Source organism: Sceloporus occidentalis, unplaced genomic scaffold (genome assembly GCF_023333645.1).
Source record: "Sceloporus occidentalis isolate IW3139 unplaced genomic scaffold, rSceOcc1.0.p SCAF_6, whole genome shotgun sequence".
Taxonomy (NCBI): Eukaryota; Metazoa; Chordata; class Lepidosauria; order Squamata; family Phrynosomatidae; genus Sceloporus; species Sceloporus occidentalis.
In genome coordinates this window covers 97,987,591-98,003,774 of record NW_028316986.1, presented here as the reverse complement: position 1 = coordinate 98,003,774, position 16,184 = coordinate 97,987,591, and positions in this window count along the sequence as shown.

The following is a 16,184-nucleotide window of genomic DNA, read 5'->3' as shown; positions in this document are numbered from 1 at the left end:
AGCTCTGGGGCCACAATGAACTACAATTTCCAGGATTCCCTAAGCACTGAGCCAAGGCAGTTAAAGCGGTCTCGAACTGGATTATTTCTGCAGTGTGTTTGGGAACTAAGCCCTTGTCCTGAGTCATACTGAAGTCAGGTTCCCATCCCAGCTCAGCATGAAGCCCTCTGTTGACCTTGATCAGTCTTTCCTATGCTTTATCATCTAGGACTCAGAATGACTGACTGCTTCACTTCTGCCACAGAGAGGCTAGCCCTGTGTCTGAAGGAAGGCAGCACTTGGTCCTCTGCTCCAGCGGTGTCTCTCCTTCGCCAACTTCAAGGCAGAATTAAAAACATTGTGTTTAAGGAAGCAATCTCGTCTGACGTGGTGGTTTAACGTCTTTACTTGCATGCTGTCCAGATGTATTTTAAGATATGTTTTAATTTTATAACTCTTGTTCACTTCTTTTTTTTATTTGTACTTGGATATTCACTATGTACAGCGCTGTGCAGATTTACAGTGCTGTAGAAATAAACTTTAATGATGATAATAATAATAATAATAATAATATCCTCTCCCTTTCTATACTTCAGTCTCCATCCTCAGGTGCATTTGGTAGAAAGACTTCAGTAGACTGTCGGGCCAAAACAGACGGCACAAATAATCCAGCTCGAGACCCCTTTAACGGCCCTGGCTCAGTACTAGGGAATGCTGGGAACTGTAGTTTTGTAAGACATCCTGGGAATTGTAATTTATTGTGGCACCAGAAATCTCCGACAGAGAAGGTTAAATGTCACACAGAACTACAGTTCCCAGAATTTCCTAATAGTACTGAGGCATGACAGTTAAAGCAGTCTCAAACTGGATTATTTCTGCAGTGTGTTTTCTGCAATCATTTCGCCTTCTCACTGTCAGGGAGCTCTGGGGCCACAACAAGCTACAATTCCCAGGATTCCATAGGATGGAGCCATGGCACTTAAAGTGGTGTATTATTTTGAAAGAGCTTGGTTAGAAAGACCATTATTTTTCTCTGTTTCTTCCTTTCAAGAGGCGAGAGAAATAGCACCTAAAGGAAACCGGAAGAAGACTAGTCTTTGAACTAGACGTTGTTCTTCTATTTCTTATCTCTTTGGCTTGGCAGTCGTGAGGGGCGGGGCCGGCCCTCTTGCGGGAGAAAAGAGAGAGAGAGAGAGAGAGAGAGAGAGAGACTGTGTCAGGCTGGTGGGCGTGGCTTCAAGGGCAGGAGGGGCGGGGCAGGTCTTTAAGCGTTTCACTAGAACGCTGAAGGGCACAGGCCTGATCTAGGAAGCTAAGCAGGGTCAGCCCCGGTTAGTGTTTGGATGGGAGACCGCTATTAAAATAGACGCTGTAGGATATATATTTCGGAGGAAGGAACTGACAAAACCACTTCTGGGGATTCCTTGCCTACTGGCAGGTCCATTTTATTTTAGTTTATGTACAGCGCCATGTAAACTTACAATGCTTTATAAAGTTTAATAATAATAATAATAAGAAAACCCTATGAAATTCAACAGGCTACTGTTAACTTATGTCAAAAGGCAACTGGAAGGCGCGTGCACACACACACACACACACGCACACACACACATATGGCTGTGTGACTTTGAAAGCTTGCAACATGTAATTGTGTACTTTGGTTGGTCCAATAAAGGTATTATGGGATTTGCTATATGGCCAATGCTACCCCTAGATGTTTTTTAACACATAAGGATGTTATTATGATACCCTAAAGGCACCTGATCTCATTTGATACTGGTAGCTAAATTGGGACAGCCCTGGTTAATACTTGGATGGGAGACTGCCAACAAAGACCAGGTGCTGTGGGATGTATATTTCGGAGGAAAGAACTGGCAAAACCATCTGAGTATTTTTTGTTGAGCATTATTTGTCGAGGAGGGAAATTGTGTCTGAAGTTATAATCATCTTCCTGTTGACATTTGTTATTGTGGTCTGAATCTGTACTTGCCTGCATGGAGAATACAGTGGGCCCTTGTTATCTGCTGGGGTTTGGTTCCAAGATCCCCTGCAGATAACAAAATCCATGGATGCTCAAGTCCCATTAAATATAATGGCACAGCAAAATGGTGTCCCTTATACAAAATGGAAAATCAAGATTTGCTATTTGGAATTATACTTTTTAAAAATATTTTCAAGCCATGGAGGCTTGAATCCGTGGATTAAAAAATTGTGTACAAGGAGAGCCGACTGTACTTAAGGCCTTGAACAGATCTGAAGAGAACCACAGGGAAGATAGCCATTTCCCCTTCAGAATGTGTGATTCTGACCTAACTCCTAGAGGCCAGTGTAAGCCAAGAAATCTCAGCTTATGCTCACTGTAATGACAGTAATTGCCAGTCTGAAGCAGATTTTATTTTTTTATTTTATTTTTATTTTTCTGTTTGGAAGGATGTCCATGTGAAAAGTGATGTCTAATATAAACATTATAATCACATTTGTGCACTGAGTAATTTCCCCAGAAGCCATTTTATATATGGAAAGTACTCACCCACATGGAGGGGATTACAAAACGCACTGACATCGTATCTGTGGCAACTGTGGTTTACAAATCTGTCTTTACATTCTGAGAGGAATTAAAGGTTTCTTGGGCTACAACCAGGCTGCAGCCTCAGGTGGGAATCATACAGCTCTCAAAATGTTGTTGGGCTATATCTGCCAGTCTGGTTCCCATCATCAGCCCATGATGAAGAGTGCTGGGAATTATCAACCAAGAACATCAGTACTTCATTAAAGTGAGATAGTGTTCCATCATGCCTAAAGGAGGCAGTTATAGGATTGCTGCTGAAAAAGGCCTTTCGGGATCCACTGTACTGGACAACTACCAACTAGTTTCCAATTTTCCATTTTTGTGCAGAGCACTGGAGCTGGATGAGATGGATTATCTAGATCCATGTCAATCTGGTTTCATTCTGGCTATGAGAGAAAGAGAACGTTGATCATGTTAGAGAACAATCTATACAGGGAACTGGATATGAGGAGTGTGTCTCTGTTGCTGCCTGCAAAAGATATCCTCCCCATCATAACATCTTTACGAAGGGCTGAAAGAACATGCAGGCATCCAACTAACATCTCCAGTTATGTTTTTCTCTCCTGTTTGGTTTGTAACATCTTGCCTGATAAGAAGCCGATGGAGCTTCGAAAGCTTGCAACAAGTATATTCTGCATTTCAGTTGGCCAATAAAGGTATCACTGATGGATTTCTGTTGCTTCTGTTAGGCCTTTCAGCCAAAAACTGATAATTTTCAGTGTCATCAGTCATGGTATCCTTCTGGGTCTCCTGAATGGGGTTGAACTTGCATGCACTGTTCTATAGTGACCCTTTTCTTTCCTGGATGGGTGAAGCCAAAAGAAGGTGCTGAAAGACTCTTGTTTAAACCCTTGGATGTTGGACTGTGGGGTCTCCCATGTTATTTAGTAGTAATAATAATAATAATAATAATAATAATAAATTTATTTATAGCCCACCCAATCATGAAGAATCCGGGCCGGTTACAACAGTAAAAATACATTTAAAATACAATAAAGTTCAAAATTAATCCCTTCGCAACCCCATCCAGAACCGTAAATTCTGGACTGGGAGGAAACTGAGAAATAAATAAATAAAACAGGAGGGGCACACGATTCCCACCCTTGCTAAAAACATCTATCTAGGAAGAAGCTCTACTGAATTCAACAGGGCTTACATCTGAGAAGACATGCCTAGGACTGGGCTGTCAGAAGACAAATATTTCTGTTAGCATACGAATGAAACCATATGTTTGTTGCTTTAAAAAATACTAAAATGGTTCTAATGCTTCATGTTTCATTTTAGAGCTGAAGTACATAGCAGAACAATCTATACAAAGTTATAACCTTGAAAAGAAGAATGTTTTATGGATTATTGTGCTTGAAAGTACATTCCTTTATTCTCTGAGTGCTGCAGTACATGGGAGTACAAGCACTTACACAAAATGTAAAGGACTAATTGCATTATAGTGAACCTTGCTTTCATTGCTGTATAAGAGGTCATCATGAGAACATAAACTGTGCAAAGATATCCAACAATATTTCCAAATAAAGCTTGCATCCATTCCCACTGTACAATCTCTGCAAGATTTAGGCTGTAACCCCATACACACTTAACTGGGAGGAAGCCCCACTGAACTCAAGAGGATTTGCTGCTGAGTAGATGTGTATAGATTTGTGCTGCTTGGATGTAATTCTGTTGCCTCTTACCTGCAAAGAGGTGCCATTGAATTCTGTGGAAGTATATTTGCACAGATTTGGTGTGGAAAGGATGCATGCATGGCACATATGGATGCTGAGGAATCAAGCAAATACACCCTGCCTTTTCACCCCAGTATGTTTTCAGTGGCACCTAGTGGCTTCCATGTCAACGAGACAGTGAATCTGCTCTGGATTTTAGTGTATATTTTAAAGAATATATTTAAGGTGCTGCACTCTTTCTCTCAATGATGTTCAACACCTTGGATAGCTCCATTAAACTTTTTATTACTTAAAGTTGGAGTACTTTCATCACCACGCTAATATGGAGGCCATGAGCTTCCATTGTTATGTTTTAGAATGATAACATGACGCAGGGCATGTTTCCTTAGTATATGACTGACCTGAAGAACAAACATTATCTTGGCTTTTAAACCAGAGGAGGACAGTCCATGGAACAGCAAAGAAAAGCCAATCAAGATTTCATAGGAAGGCCATGAGGAATAATTCCTGTAAAATAATAACTAACTGGAGTCATTTGAGGATTCCTTACTCTTATCTTTTAGTCTGATACCCTCACTAGGCCATTTAAATGGGTTTTAGTTTGCCCTAGCTTTACCACTGGAACTAAGCTGAGTTTAAAATATATCTTACAGACTCCCTGATTTAATACAACAGTAGTTATCTTGGGGAAAGATATTAAACAGGAGTAGTGAGTTTCCACTCTGCTATCTTCCAATTACTACCCCACTAACTGTCCTGTAAGGTTGCACAATGGCAAATTTATGGGCAAAATTTGGGCAAAGGACATCAAACACAATTGCAACTTGTCCTCTCTCAGAGAAGATGAGAAACTGTGATGAAATCAACCTTAAAAATTTCCTAACATGTCAGTCCTAATTTACCAACCCTCCATGAGAAATTAGGCCTGGTTAAAAGGTTATGGGCTAGAAAACAGGCTTTTAGAAAGACACATTGCTTGGCTTTAACTATATATTTTAAATATTGTTAATAGGCAGGTGGTGCAATTCCTGTTATGAAAAATATATAACAGATAATTGTATTTTTGATATATAAGAATATATAAAGATGTCTGTCAAAAAGTATGGTTTTCTTCATAAATGCTTTTTACAAAATTACTCCACAGATTGTTATAAATGCCATGCAAGATGTTTAATTCCTTACCATTATATAGCGCATTCATTGTCTGTTATGTGCCTTCACGTTGAAACCAATTTATGGCAGCCTTATCATAGGGTTTTCTTGGCAAGAGGAGATTTGCAGTTAATGTCCCTTTAGGCTGAGAGAGTGTGACTGAGAGAATGTGACTTACCCATGGTCACTCAATGGGTTTCCATGGCTGAGGGGGGATTCAACCTCTAGTCCCCCGAAGTCCAGGTCCAACACTCAAACCTGTAAAAGATTACAAAAGCATATGCTTATTTCCTCATGTTAAATATTCCTTAATGTGAACATGGATGTTATGTCTGCCTGTTATGATAATGCTGTTGCTCACAAGTCTGAAAACTCAGGTGACAAGCCAGTGAACATATACAAACAGGCGTGGACCTGCAAATCCTACAACTAAAGAAACAGGGTGGAGGAACCAAGCCAATTTGAATACTTCACCTGAAATGCTAATTCAGTTTGAAAGGTGGGCAAACCTGTCCAGTGCTTTCCTGCAAAATATATTAATTCAGAATTTCCAGGTTCACATGCTGGTAGCCATTCCTGCAGTCTGCAGTCGAGAGATAGAAGGCAGAGCTGCTGAAAGACCATCTCCATGAAGGGTTTTCACTCTATTGCAGAGGAGGCAACTGTGGAGGGTGTGAAATGTGCATCTGGCCCATTCCTGGGCCCTCTCTTACACTTTCTAATGAAACCAGAAATAACCAGAAAATTAATTATATTTTTCCAAACATGCTAGATGCCGGATCAGAAAGGCCAGGTGATTGCAAGAGACGGGGAAGTCACTCTGGCTCTATCCATCTTGCATCTCTTGCAGGCAACCAGGATTGTGTTGTTCCATGTGGCTTTTGAGCCTTAAAACTAGGATTGGCTTTGGAAACTGTTTTCAAGGTATGTCTTTATCTCATCAGGCCTGGTGGATAAGCAAACATGTTTAATACATAAAAATAAATGGATAATGTCTGGCACCAAAACAAGAAGTGGTAAATAGTATTTACAGTAATAGATGAACTGACCCTTCTGAAGGCATGAGTATCCTTTTATCAGCCTTTTTCAGATAATGGAGAGGTATCTCAAGGGGCCACACAAAAGGCCTTGATGGGTCACAGAATTCCCAGTATTCATTCTGTCAGGCTGCAACAGAGGCAGATGAGGTGGGAAGCAGGGACCTTTCATAAATCCTACTGAACGACTCTGTTCTGTTGCTGTCACTCTGCTCAAGTATAACTCATGGATGTCATTTTATCTTCTGTAGCTGCATGCTGTTGAAACCGGGGACATGTTGTTTGGTGAAGCACTACAGCTCTTTGGCAGAAAATTCTAAAAAAACTCATGGAAAAGAAATCTCATGATTCCATAAAATAGGCTATAGCAGTTAATCTGGTATTTAAATCCATATTGTGTAATGTGAAAGAGAAATGTCCATTCCATTTAGCCAAGGAGCAGGATAAAAATACTTTAAATAAAGAAAGATATCCCTTCACTGTGTTGAGCATTCCAATTAGAAATTATTAATTAATTGTATATGGTAGTATTCTGTGCATACGATAATCCTTTTGAGGGAGTGTGATGCTTGTTTTAATATTAGATTCTGTGGTTAATAACACATGGCTACCAGCATCTTAACAGCACACTATGATTATGAATCATCCTTATGTTACCAGTTGGTATATCTTTGGCAGTGTACTTCTTATTTATTTATCCTAGCTGAAATCTAACCATTTGTGTGTGATAACATATGCTGAGAGATTAGTTGTATCTTCTGTACAAACAAGCTCTTTATTTGACAAAAGGATGCACCTAAAAATAGGCTGTAGAATCTGGATATTTTGGGCTGTAGCTTAATAGGTCAAATTGTAGCTGAGACACTTTAATTCTAAATGGCCTTGCAGTTTTGTCCCTGTTCATCAAAGCTGATCTTAACATCAAGTCCAGATGGTACTCAAATTAATCTGTGTTCTGGATACTTTCTCTGTTCCAGTTGACCAGTTAGATTCTTATCCACTCCTTGCCATGTGTATGTATTTACAAATAAGTTACTCAGAATCTATGTCTGCCAATCGCAACCATGTTATACAAACAACATTTACACATTTCAAGGAAGGTCAAAAGGCGAAACTCATAAAGACTTTTGACTTCTGGTTTTGGAGTTCCCTACAACCAGTATGCTACTAAAAGCCAAAAAGCAAAATGTTTCCAAAAGCAGCTCACCTGGAGATACAGATGGTGGAAGAGCAGAATGCAGAGAGAGTTAAAACCTTTACTTAGGCAAATCATTGACCAATTCTTTTTCTATGGCCTTTTTTTTAAAGTTCAGATGAATTATAAAATATGTTAATGTAAATATGTTTAAATGATTAGTTCCAAACTCTAGTTAGGATATGTGAGTTTATTCATCATTTACCAATTCTTTTTCTGTGGCCTTTAAACAAAAGTTCAGCTGAATTATAAAACATGTTCATTTAAATAAGTTTAAATTATTAGTTCCAAACTCCTAGTTAGAATGTGAGAGTTTATTCATTTATTTATAACCCATCTCTGGATGGCATAACAGCAGAGAGAGAGAAAGCCATAAATCCACACAACCAAGCCAATGGGTAGAACACACCGTGTTAGCATTTGTATGAGCTGAGCTAATTGTTGGAGCTGAACGCTTCTTATGACAGCATGAATAGGGAAGCAAATTCAGCTAACTGGCTTTCTCTAACACAGTGATTCCCAAACTCTGGTCCTCCAGGTGTTTTGGACTTCAGTTCCCAGAAGCCTCAGCCATCTTGGCGAATGTCCTGGGATTCTGGGAGCTTAAGTCCAAAATACCTGGAAGGACAGAGTTTGGGAATCACTGCTCTAACAGATAAGGCAAAAGCTCACCATACTCTTCTTCTTACGTGAAGGTACAGGTTAAGGTGCGGCTTTCAATTGCCCCTTGACACATTGGTGGATGGTAGGGGCCAGTGTATATTCGTTTCAGCACAGATCTGAGTCACAGAGACCAAATGCCTCAGAGATTGAAGATATTCATCTCCAAACTTTCATGAAACATCTGCTTCAGATACAGATCCTGTATTCGCTCAGTGTACTTCTTTCTTCCTGACACAGCTCTTTAATAAAGTTTTGACTTATAAAGGTTTGAGTCTTCTTTTGCTCCCACCAATATGTAGAAGTCATTGGTTGTGTGAGGGTTTGACAACTAGTCGCAGATGATGACAGCTCTTACTGTGGCACCTAATCTTTGGCTAAAGTCATCTGGGCTGCTCAACCAGCTTAATCAGCACAAGATTCTCATTGTGATCCCAAAGTGTGGAGGAAGAGCTTCCAATATAGAACTATGCAATCAAATGAATCAAATATTTTCCCCACCAAGGCAAGAAGCAAGGTTGGACATTTCTTTTGCCTTTCACATGGCTCATGTTTTGTATTAAATGAATGTCTTTTCCTTTGGGTCCTCCTGTGTCTTCAACAGAAGAATATCAACAAAGAGCAGCTGAGCTGGACTGGCAGCCTATATAACTCCTGCCACATCTCTTCATATTCAATGAATGGTTGGATGAAGAGAAATTACAGTTTCCACTAAGAGCCTGGCAGACTGGCCACACAATGCACGCCCCAACTCAGGCCCCGTGGCGCCAAGATGCCACACACTGCACAACACAGCACGCGGCATCACAGTGCTCCTCTGGCACTATGTTTAGATGACACAGGAGTGCCATAAAGCCATGGCACTGGTGGCTACAGTGCCCTTTCCAGGGTGCAAGGAAGAGCAATAAAAAGTGGCTCCTTTTTGCACCATGGAAAGGCTAGATAGGGTTGGGGAGTGCAGTTGCCGCAGCCCCAGTGTGACAAAGACGGAGGCAGCTGCAGGCTGCCCCTTCAGGGGTGGTCTGCACAGCCCTTAAGTTAAGGATCTTGATGGTGGGAACAGCTGTACTATTTGTTTGTTGCTCTTTTGTCATTCCTGAACATGGAAGAGTTCCAACACAATTTGATATTTACCATTTTGCTGCTATAGAGTTTGGTGAACCCAAATAAATCTTCATCAGATCTTTCTAAGGTTTCTTAGGCCCCATACAGACAGGCCAAAATAAAGCTGCTGCAGGTCACTTTGGAGGTATGCTGTTTAAATGATGCATGCCTCCTAAGAGTCCAGAAGCTGCACCAAAGCTGTGCTCCAGTCCTTAGGACTGGATTGTGGCTTTGGCACAGCTTCTGGGCTTGTAGGTCACATGCATTGTTTAAACAGCCTACCTCCAAAGTGACTTGAAGCAGCTTTATTTTGGCCTGTCTGTATGGGGCCTCAGGCTCCAAAAGCTCCCCAAGAGAGTGGAATCTATTGAAGAACACAGTAAAATTGAGAATGTCATCCTAAAATAGTCATATTTCCAGTCCAACACTCAGCTTCAAGACTACCTTTTTCTGGACTCTGTGGTACATAATGGACAGAAAGTGTTGCAAGATGGCTGCTGTTTCCTCCTCACATCCCATATTTGGGTCCAAGAGACTGTTTTAAATCTTATGTGGAAATGGCTACTTGGGAAAGGGTGGAACTGAGTCCAAGGGGTTGGTTACTGGGGAGAGAGGGGAGGTATATGGGAGGGAATGTTAGGACAGAGTGAGCAGTTTGGAGAGAGGGAATGGTGAAATGTGAGCTAGAGTGGATTTATAAGATGTTTAAGTTGCTTGAGTTACACTTAGTTGTCTTCTTATCCCTTGCTCTCCTAAAATATTCTTAACTTGCCACTTGCAATAAACATCCCAGTCTCATTTGGGAGAAAAGTGAAGCTGGTATTGTTTTCTAGATTAAACCACCCACATTAATAAGGCATGAACACCTTTTCTGCATTCAATCATCCTTGAAATATTTCTTTTATGCTTTTGCTTCCTCCAGCATAATTTAATTCATCACATGAGCTAGCAGAACACCTGCAAGCGGCTAGCATTGCTAATTCAAGGGTGAATAAACAGACACTCAAATGAGGCTCACAAACTCTAGGGAGATGGAGAGGTTAGGAAGGAAGAAGAGTCCAGTAGGAGACTTACAAGGACATTTGGCATGATATTCCAAATTAAAGAGCTTGAGCTATGATTCAAATCTTGGGATGCATCCAGGGTGACTATCAAAACCTGCTCTCCCCCCCCCCCCCCCCGAGCTCAGTGAACAAGTCTTCTGTATTGCAAGCAAAACCTTCTTCCAGAAAAACCTTAAGTGTTACCTCTGAAGACTGAATACATCCGAAGACAGAAGTGCCCTCATCCCCCACCCCCCAAAACAATGGCCTAACATTAACATTATAGTGTCCACAATTTTTGCAGGCTTTGTACTAATTTGTTAACAAATTAAAACATACCAACCCTCTCTTTCACACTCCATCATTTCACTCAGCCCCCAATACAGTTCTCATCTCATCTCTACTTTCTGTTTCCCACTTGCTAACACTGAGAAAATTTCTCCCGCCACACATCTGCACATTCCTGCACCGAGTACCAAAAATCCCTTTGAAACATCACCAGTAATCTCTACTAATAATACACCTCCCATCATTCTTTTACCTAACTATTATACTAATTAAAACATTACAATACCCAGTTATGACAGAATATGCTGGATTCTGACACTGACTAAAAAGACCAAAATGTCCCAGGTTTTGTTCCTGTTCTTTCCCATTTTATTTTGAAGATCCATACAAGTATTGTTTATCCCAGCTCAATTTATTTTAACCCAATATACAATTGGAAAGAACAGGAACTTTTTTTAAAAAAAAAATTTTTTATTAAACATAAACACAATCACAAACAATTTCTATAAATATATTCAAAACACGGAAAATAATAACACAAAATAGCAAAACAAACTACTACACAAAAATAAACATACAATATTGACCCCCCCCAAAGTAATAGATATATTATATATTACCATTTTTCTCTACTTCCGTGTGTGTGTGTGTGTGTGTGTGTGTGTAATAAAATAAAATAGTTTTGCCCCTACAATATACCAATTCTGCTTATTTTACCCAACCTAAAACTGATTCATCTTCCCTATGAGACAGCAAATATGGAACAATGGTTTGCAATGAAATGGTGTGGTCCAAATAATAATTAAAACAGGAGCATTCACAATCAAGACTAGTATATATTTGCATGTGAATCTCCTGATGTCAGAAAATAAAGCACTTTTTATACCTCTGTTTTGGGCCTAAAACCTGAATCTCCAGAAAACCACTGCAATTATATTTTGATAGTTGTTCCTATGGAAGTGCATCACTCATGAATAAACTAAGTCATAAGTAGGATACAGCCGCATAACACGGAGCCTCTCATGCTTTATGTCAACACTTGGATCTTTCTCTTCATGGCTTGAATCCAAGTGATAATCCCAACTAGATGAGACCCACTCAATCAATTGCTAAATTGTGAGCAGTTGTATCCCCACCCTGGTGTCACTCAGGGAAGTGGTAGCCAAAAGGGCGTGCTTGACTCTTTCCCTTGTGGTAGTGGCTGACGTCTCATCATGAGGAGCCTCCGCCACTGTGGCAAAGCTGGGAGAGGAGCTCTTGGCCCTCTCATTCATGGCAATGGTGGAGGTCTCTTTGTGAGGAGACCTCCACCACTGCAGCAAACCAGGCGAGGGACACTCAGCCTCCATCTCTACCTCCGCAGCGAAGTGGGCAGAGATGCAGTGGGAGGATGGCCCAATTGGGTGTCACTTCTCTTCCAGGGTTTCACCTGGTGTGGTCAGTATAATCCCCTGTATCCCCTTAGTGATGCCCTTGATTGTGAATGAACTCTTATGTACATCTCATTGTTTGCACATGTGAACTCCAGTTGAACTTGAAACTAACAATCCTGCACTCAGCAGGGGGGCAAACTGAATGGTTCATGGGGCACTACCATGCTATGGTTCTATAAAATTCAGGCCATTGTCTTCCATTAATATTCCCACTGTATTTGGGACATCAGCAAGATCACCCTGCTCTTCATACTTTTGGTATGCAGATTCTGATCAATTCACAGTAAATCATATTCTGAAGTGATACATTCATACTATGTTCCCACTGTGGTGTGTGTGTGTGTATGAGAGAGAGAGAGAGAGAGAGAGAGAGAAATACTGTGTTTAAATGTCAATATTTGCAGTTACTACCTTGTTCCAGAACTTTTTACCTTATCACATTTTGGAAAGGGAAAATAAAGTTCTTATTTTGTTTTGTCATTTGTTGGCATTTTCACAAGGCTTCAGAAATGTAAAAGCCAGTTGAGCAATACTAACAACTCAGCATATCATGGCACATGATGCCTTACATATTTTAGCCAAGGATAAGCACATCTGGCAATCATGCACATTTGTTGAATTGTCTCTGACTTTTAATACATTTCTTACCCAGCAGATTTGATAAGAGGCTGTGAATATATTTAAATACATTTATCTTAAATTATCTGACACCATGCATATTATCAAAAATATGCAATAGCATACTCAGATTGCAGACCTAACACTTGTAGTTAATTAATCTCAGTTGGTTTTGCATTCATCAGCATCCAATGGGATAAAAGTAATAAAGGAGGAAAAAAAACCTCCACACTGCACTTTATGATCTCCTTACTTTGTCAGTAGGCTGAGCTGAGCTTTGATTATATTCATTATCAAAAGATCTGTTTGGTTCTTCATCATAGTAATCATTTAAAGTGCATGTCTTTTTCTCTAATTGTACTTCCAAATGACATTATAATTGGATGTTCACTGTTGGGAGCATGTTTGCATGACACTGCAGGCATGCTGAGGAAATGGCTACCAGCAGCACATGGTCCCTGATCATCCACTTCAGAGCCAGGTTCATTGCATAAATAATCATTAGCACTGAGGTCCTCTGATCTAGTTAAAATTAATCATGACCAAATGCGATTGAAAGTGAGAGATGGGACATGCAGCAGGGACATAGCCAGGATTTTAGGAAAGGGGGGTTCCAGACTAAGTGCCACCATTATAATGGGGCTTGGGTGCGGTGGCGCAGCAGCACACACCATTCATTTTTCTAATGGAAGGGGGGGTCCGGACCCCAAGAACCCCCCCCCCCTTGGCTACGTCCCTGCATGCAGGCCTGGATCCTTGTTGTTAATCCTCACTGGAGTGTGCATACATGTCCCTTCCAGTTGCTTGTTGATTTATAGTGACCTCATAAAGTTCATAGAGTTTTCTTAGGCAACTAATACTCAGAGGTGGTTTTGCCATTTCCATTCTCTGAAACAGGGCCTACGGAACCCAGCATTCACAGACACTCTTTAATCAATAGATTAATTATAGGTAAACACATAGGTGAATGCTATAGATTTCAATGAGACTAGCTGGAACTAAAAATAGGACTTAAACCATACTATAATCCAATCCGTTGTATTCACTTCCATTTATGTACAGGTAAATATATGTAAAATTGCAGCAGCAGTTACAATAAACTAGCTAAACTGTAAATAGTGTTGACATATTAGGCATTAGTCCATCAAAATGAATGAGCTTTGCTAGTCACAACTAATTGAATCCTCATTTGTTTCTGTGGAACCATGCCAGGTAAGACTAAAGTTGGATTTAGATCATTGTGTCCATCCTTCAAAATATTGTTGTCTCTTTCTTTCCATATCATCTGAGGCTACTGACAGACAGTGGCTCCCAGGGTTTCTAAACTGTCGGTGACAGAGATACTAGGCACTTTGAACTTGAACAAGCAAAACATGTGCTCCACTACTAAGAAGGGTAATTTTGCTGTCCCCCTGTTATCCCTTAAGCACTTTGCATGTTCCTCTGATCAAATATTTATCCTGTGCTTTTTGCATTAAAATGTATCACATTTCAAGTACATTTAAACTCTTGAAAGTGAAGAGGTAGTTTTGCAATTGACATGAAACAAATTCTTATTTGTTTATTTATTTATTGGTTTTATAAAATTAACAGTAAACTCCGAAGTGACTATCTTATTTAGATAACCTTTTTCATGGCAATACTTATGTTAAATTCACTTTTAGTTTGTTTTTAAGTGTGCCAAAATGTCATGTGTGTTGCTGTTAGTGAGCCTTGATCCATTGCTATGTCTGTAACCTGAGATATAAACAGAGTCCATTATCTTCACAAACTTATCTTTGCTATCTCTCTCATTGCCCATTGTCAATCTTTCAGCAAGAGTAATTCACCACTGCTTATCCAGCTAGTGCTGGAGGGGAAATCACTCTGCTTTTTCCCAGGATCTTTCTATTTCAACTTGGCATCTCCAATCAGAATTGATATCTTTATGTAACAGTTCATTGTTTCCCCCATTAAAAATTGATAATATTAATGAAGATTTTGTAAATCAATGCTATGTAGAACAGAGAAACAGACACCCCCCCCCCGCCACATGTCATTCTTGTGGAAGAGATAAACAAAACAGAGTGAGTGTGCTTTCACAGTTGAATCACTGTGGAAATTAATGCATGCACACACATACATAAATATCTCTATGGGTAGAGAAATTAAGTTACTTTTGCTTGCAAGTTGTTTTTAAAAAGTAATTAGTTATACTTATAGCTCTAAGCCATTTCTACTCCAAAATGGTTAATTACCATGATAGTTAAACATGTTTTGCCTTCAGGTTTTGATAAAATGGTTATTCATCATTACTTAAAAGAGGGGAAGGGGGAAATTCATAGCTCAATGCTTCTGCCCTCTAGTACAAAACATATTCTTCCCCTGTCCACCTCAGCATCACAACTGTAATGTAATCTGGGAGGGGTAACCCAAAAGAAACTGAGAAGGAGAGGCAGTAGTATGACAAGTGTGTTATGATAACCAGTTATTTGTGTCTCGTCATAACTTGATTAGGAAAACTTTCCTTCCCCTTCTGGAATTGTTGACATATTTTCTGTTTCTCATAAACAGCTGTTCATGATGTGGCTATTTTCTGGAAATCCCTCCCCCTGTAACTCTGGTTTCTGACTGCTCATATGTTTCTTTGCAACAACCTGCACATCAAACACAAGCTGGGATGTGAGCTTATGGAAATTAGGTAGTGAAGGAGAATCTTGGCAAGAGCATTAATATAGTTGAGGAGAGAGAGAAAAAGACATCAAGGAGGAGGGAAAGTCAGCTTGCCACCAGTAGACTGTTGTTTTTTAAAATGGCTTTGCAAATGAATTGGAACAGAAGTTAAATGAGGTGAGAGCTGAAGTGATTCAGATAGCAACGAGTGTACTATACTGAGAGGTGCTATTATTTTTAGCTATGTTGACAAAGTTCATAGGGTTAAATGCAGTTTTTAGTACCAGTTAAAGGAACCCCACTGAATCAGTGGGAATTTGGTAAATCAACATCCAATGAGTTTTCTTTAGTTAAGACCAACCGTTGAGTTTATCCTATAATTACCATTGAACTAGCAAAGTAACTGTCATGGCTCCATACGGCAGAATGTTAGGATCTGTAGTTTTAGATTGTTGAGGCTCTCCAGTGGAGAAATCCTTATACCACAAATCCCAGGATGGAATCATGTTAGTTACAATAGCATCAAACTGCTGTAATTGTGTAGAGTAGAAACTCTCTTAGAAAGCAGACACATTCCCCCATGTATTTACTGAAAAAGCTTTTTTAAAAAAGCCAGGTCTCAGAAATGTGCTGTAGTTGTTGAGGGTGGGGTGAGAGACCTAATATTTTTAAAAAGTTGTCCTTGTTTCTCAGCAGCTTTATAATGCTAGTCCATTTTGTACTCTGATCCTTCCAGAAATATGTATAGACAGAGCCATGGAAGGAGGAATGAGCT